Raw genomic sequence first — 6,345 nt, 5'->3', positions numbered from 1 at the left:
TCTGCGCCCGTGTTCTCTCCTTTTTGTTTCTCTTTATTTTTAACTGTAAGCCCAGAACAGTCTTGCCGAAGGACTCTACTGCGAGGGCCCGAGTTTACGAGTGTGAGCATTTTGCTAATCAGGTAAAAACTGAGCCCACGTTCAATCTGATGCATTTAATGACAGTCACCCCAGAGACTGTGCTGCATGGTAATGAAGCATAAAGAGTGAGCAGGACACATAAATGACTGTAATTATTCATTTTACCCGTCCAAACCATCCTTGTGGGTTTTCTTTTCACTCCCCCCCCCCCGCAGGATCTATTTGTGTTCATGTGGAGGGGTTTTCCCTGTGACCGTCCCTAATTTTCCACATAGTTTTAGCCCATCACCATCACCATAAAGACAAGGACTCTCCTGGTGCAGAGGTCCGCCTTTCTCCAGGCTCCCCCTCTCAAGCTCTGGGTCTGTGACTCCACAGGCTTTATCTTGCTCCTTCATCAGGAATAGGACTCCCTCCCCCCCACACCCCACCCTCTACTACCTGACTGCCTCTACCCTGACACCCTCTACCACTGGCCCCTGCCTCTGGAGCTACCTATTTCTCACGGGTTGTTCTAGATGTTGGTCCGCTGAGCTGCACAAACTCTGAGCTGGGCGGGCAGCCTAGTCTCAGACTGGATTGGATGGGGTGTGGGTAGAGGCTGGAGGAGGAAGAGGCTGGCAGGAGCAGATGATGGCACCAGGGAGGAGTAAGATAAGGCACAGTCTGGGAACCTGCTCTGAGGTCCTGAATGGAATCACAAGGTGTCACAAACACCCAGTCCACTCTCCTCCATGATGTGGGCGCCACATAGCCCAAGTAGAGAAGAAGGATTGTCAGACCAGCACCCCCACACACACACTGATCTTTCCTGATTTACTTGTCTGCAGTCTCCCCAGCATCATGAAAGTAGACTTATCTTTACGGTCCTTCTCTGATCTATGATTATTCGGTTTGTACAGAAGTGGATCGAGGTCTAAATACAAAAGCCAAAGCTCCCTATTCTGAACTTGTTGGCTAACTTTGCTTTAAGTAGGAAACAATGCCTTTCATCACACAATCAAACCAAAGGCTAAAGATGCAAATTGGATAGAACACAATGGTATGGTATGAATCTGTTTCAAAGCGCAAATGGTGATTTGGGCAAATGGTGATTCGGGTCTGACCACATGGTGATCTAAAGGCCTGCAGCTGGGACAGAAATGGCTGAAAAATACGTTTTAAAATCAGGCCTTTGTCCTTGGGACTCCCAGTTAATAGAGAAAAGAGATTAGCTCCTCTCCCACTCCCTCTCTCAACTTCCCCCTCAATTTGCTCAGCTCCAGAAAAAAAAAAAAATTTGCTCAGCTCCAGGACCTGGGTCTGCTTCACATCCAATGAGAGGTTGTGAAGAATACAAGAGCCTACAATCCTTGCTAGATTGGAAAACCAATTTGGCCCATGTGGCTCTTCCTTCATTCTTTTTTTTTTTTTTTTGATAGAATATTTTTTGAATTTTATTTAAATTCAATTTGCCACCATAGAGTATACACCCAGCACTCATCTCATCATGTGCCTTCCTCAATGCTCATCACTCAGTCACCCCATTCTCCCACCCCCCTCCCCTTCTGCCACCCTTTGTTTCCCAGAGTCAGGAGTCCCCCACGATTTGTCTTCCTCTCTAATGTTCCCCTACTTGGGAATGCAAGCTGGTGCAGCCACTCTTCCTTCATTCTTAGTCGTTTCTTCTGATTACTTCAAATGCCATTTGTCTGCCCTCCCTGGACCACAGGAGGCAGGAAAGGACTTGTCTCTAGCACTCGAATTTCTTGACTAGCTTTGGTGCAGAGCTTCTCAAAGTGTGGTCTACACAGAATCAAGGTTAAGGTCCGGGAATCTGCACTTATGGTAGGCACCGTCCATGATTCTTATGCACACTGAGTTCAAGAAGCCCTGGGACGCCTGGGTGGCTCGGTGGTTGAGCGTCTGCCTTTGGCTCAGGGTGTGATCGAGGTGGGGTCCTGGGATCGAGTCCCACATAGGGCTTCCTGTATGGAGCCTATGTCTCCCTCTGCCTCTCTCTCTCTCTCTCTCTCTCTCTCTCTGTGTGTGTCTCATGAATAAATAAATAATCTTAAAAAAAGAAGAAGAAGAAGAAGAAAAAGCCCTAGTTTAGAAAGACAACTTGCTAGCTGCAAAGTGGATGGCAGACTTCAGGGAGAAAACAATAGGAGTAGAGGGATGGGAGGCCAGCCCATCTCTTCCTCTAAGAAGCCAGAGCTGTTCTCCAGTCTGCAGCACAGCTATGACACTAGGTGGTAACTGACTACCCTTCCTATTCTCCAGGGTCATTGAGACTTACCACTTCAAGCACACACAAGCTCTCCCAACCACCCACAGCCTCGGGTTTGGTCTGGCCACTGGCCACAAATCCATCCTGGGGCCCCAGCCTTGTGTTACCTCATAGTCAAACAGAGGTAAACTCTCCAGTCTCTTCAAAGCTCTCGCCTTCCTTGGCTGCGCCTTGGTGTCTCTGCCCCCCTACTTCATCACATAAGCTGGTGCTAGAAGAGGATGGTAACTGCACTGCACATAGTGGAGGGTCCAACAGAAAGATCCAGAGTGAGAGGCACTGTCAGGCCCTTTATGGACCTCTAGTTAATGACCACCCTTACCATGAAACATTGCCCCACCTCAGCCCCAACACACACACACACACACACACACACACACACACACACACATCATATCAATCAATTTAAAACAGACCCTCATCTCATGTTAAATGGAACTTCTTTGATGGAAAAAAGAAGAAGAAGAAAAAGGAAATGATTTTAAATTTTTTTGAGTTTTAAAGTACATTCTTCATTTGGTTCTCATAATTCAAACTTTATTGCATTTATATAAAACTGTTAAAGAGTTGAATTGTGGTTTACAAGTCGGCTAAGTTTGCCTTTTATGGACAGTTAATAAAACTTTTGTTCATTTTGATTTTCCAATTTCGCATCTTAGAACCAACACCTTTTCCCCACGTTGTGAACTTGTTTTGGCTCTTTGGAAGCCCTCAGGGTTTAGATTTCAGTTGAGCAGGGAGGGAGCCTTGGTGGCAGGGGTGTTCAGATGCCACAGGGAGGCCACGAGGACTTGAACCCAGAAGTGTTTGTAGATTCTTTGCATTTTCTATATAAAGGATCCTATCAGCTGCACATAGTGACTTCTCGCCTCCCGATCTCTCTCCGGTGTCTCCTCTTGGGAGAATCTAACTGGAAACCCACTGAAAGGGGAGGGGGTCTGGAAAATACAGCATGTGGATGCCCAGCCCCAGTCTCCTGGGGGACGTTAGGTCCACGTAGTGGTAGCCTCCAGGTACACCACAGGCAGCTGTAGAGGCCACAGACCAAGAAGGCTCAGGCCAAATTATAATGATCAGATCACAAGGGTTATTGAATCTACTTAAAACATACAGCCATAAATAAGAGGAAAGGGTTGGAGTGGGTTAACCTGCTTGGGATAGGGAGCAAGCAGAGTTAGTGAACCCCACCGCCTTGTGTTATGCTCTGACAGTTTAGTTGTAAGGACCAGAACTGACATTAAGTAAGAGATTCGTAGATGAACATGGTTGGAACCAGTGCCGCAGCCAAGGCTTGCTGTGTTGGGAGGTGCAAGGGCAAGTGGGCCTGGTCACAGGTCTACTCACACAGCTAGTCAGTGTTCTGTGCAGCCATCCCTTCTGCCAGCATTTCTGGGGCAGAGCGTATAGGGACCAGAATGGTGTCACCAATAGGTATACAGTTGAGGTAGATAATGACCCGGCTGTCAGCCCTGAGGTGGTATGCTCTCTACCTTGTGATTTATGACTTAATCTCTGTCCCTTTCCACCTGTAAGTAATACTCTTGTTCGTTCCATTTTTTTTTTACAATATATTCCATTTAGTTTATTTTTACCTGTCTTTGCAGATTAGAAACTTCTTACTATTTTTAGCACATCTGAATTCTGCCCATGTCTCACAAGACTTGTTTGCTTATTATCTGTAGTTAATCCAGCTGATGAATTTTGCCCATCCTGTTTGCTTTGCTTGGCCTTTGGAGAGGAATTGAATATTCTCATCTAATGGAGCAAACACACACTATCTCTCGCATTCTAGAGAAGAGTATAGAAATGTGGGGTTGGGACTAAGAGACTCAGGGTAAGTAATTGGCACTAATCCAATGTCATATATTTTTCATACAGAGAACTACTTTCCCTGCTCTGTTTCCTGAGTATGTTCTGCTTTCCCTTCTGGCCTGAAATGCCATTTTATCATATCCCAATATTTTGTATAAAGGAGGGCCCGCTCCTGGACTCTATCTGTTGGTCACCGTATGTGTCCCACTACCTTTACCACCGTCTTCTCTACTACAGCTTTCAGAAAGTCCTGATAGGAGTAGGGCAAGGGAAGACCCTAATTTTCTTCAGAAAAGTGGCCTGGCTACTCTCAGCTCTTTAGTCTTCCTTGTGTATTAGAATCTGCTTATCAGGTTCTTCCCCCAAAATAGCCTTTGGGATTTCGATCAGAACTTCTCTGTAGATTAATCTGGAGAGAACCAAATCTTTCCCTCAGTGAATTTGGCATAGCTTCGCATTGTTTGGGTCTTCCTTAAGGCTTCTGATTTTCCTGCAGTGGTTTTAATTCATCTTTTGTAGATTTATTCCTAGATGATGGATGTCCTTTAATGTTATTATAAATTGTATCTTCTTTTTAATTATTTTTGTTGTTGGTGTATGAAACAATTCATTTTTTAATATTAATCTTCTATTGAACTACCTTGCGAAATTCTCCTATTATTTTTGTAGATTCTTTGGATTCTTTATGTAAAAGGATCATATCAGCTGCATATAGTGATAATTTTATTTCTTCTTTCTAATCCTTCTCCCGCTGAATTATTACTTTGCTAAGGCAGTGTCCTGGCAAGAACATTCACTACAAGGATTAAAGATGTAGTGATCCTATACATCCTTGCCTCACTCCAGATTTTAAAAGCTAATATTTGTTTAGCTTAAATCTTTTTTTCAAAGATTTTATTTATTTATTTGACAGAGAGAGAGAAAGAGAGAGCACAAATAGGTGGAATGGCAGAGGGGGGAAGGAGGAGCAGGCTCCCCGCTGAGCAAGGAGCCCAGAGTGAGACTCGATCTCAGGACCTGGGGATCATGGCCTGAGCCGAAGCCAGATGCTTAACCAACTGAGCCACCGAGGTGCCGTGCTTAATTTTTTTTTTAATTTTTATTTATTTATGATAGTCACAGAGAGAGAGAGAGAGAGAGAGAGGGGCAGAGACACAGGCAGAGGGAGAAGCAGGCTCCATGCACCGGGAGCCCGACATGGGATTTGATCCCGGGTCTCCAGGATCGCGCCCTGGGTCAAAGGCAGGCGCCAAACTGCTGCGCCACCCAGGGATCCCCCGTGCTTAATTTTTCATATGTGCTTTGTATCATGCTAAACACATTCCTTTCTATTCCTCATTAACTAAAAGCTTTCTTTAATAATGAACTTACTATGATTTTTTTAAATGTCTTCTCTTGATCTATCAAAATGATATATATTTTTCTCCTTTATTATGGTAGTATAGTGAATTACATTTATAGATTTTCTAACATTAAACCAACTTTGCAATAAGCCCGACTTTGTCATGGTTTATTATCATTTTTATACACTGTAGAATTTAATTTGCGAGTCCAATTTTCTCTTTATGATTTTTGCTTCTGTATTCATAAATGAAATGAGCCTGTATTTTTTCCTTCATCACTATGTCATTGTTTGATTTTTGTATTGGGGTTATAAAGTCCTTATAGAATGAGTTGGAGAGTATTTCTTTTCTTTTTCTCTCTTCTATCCTCAGGAAGAGTTGTTACAAGATTGGGATGATTACATCCTTAAAGATTTGTTAGAACTTGCCTATGAAATCATTTGGGCCCAGTATTTCGCATGAGACTATTTTAAAATGCTAATTCCATTAGTTGTTATGAGTTCTCAGTTTAAAAACATTTCTTCTTGAGCAAGTGTTATTATTTTTCCAGGCAGTTACATATTTATCAAAGTTCTCAAATTGTTATTGATAAAATTCCTTCTGCCTCATTAATCTGCACTTTATCTGGAGTATGTCCCCTTTTTAATCATCACTTGTGAATGATTTGTGTCTTAATTTGTTACAAATTTTTTAATTACAGAAGTTTTCAAATTACTTTTGGCTGTATATGTATGTATACATGAACTATATATTGAGATAACATCCCTCCATTGCATTTGAGTGGGCGGGGCTGTCCTTAGAAGGGAGTGAGTTCGGGCTGACCACCCAGTGCAGGCG

The sequence above is a fragment of the Canis aureus genome, chromosome 6, assembly GCF_053574225.1.
Source record: "Canis aureus isolate CA01 chromosome 6, VMU_Caureus_v.1.0, whole genome shotgun sequence".
In the NCBI taxonomy this organism is placed as follows: domain Eukaryota; kingdom Metazoa; phylum Chordata; class Mammalia; order Carnivora; family Canidae; genus Canis; species Canis aureus.
This window is presented reverse-complemented; position numbering follows the sequence as displayed.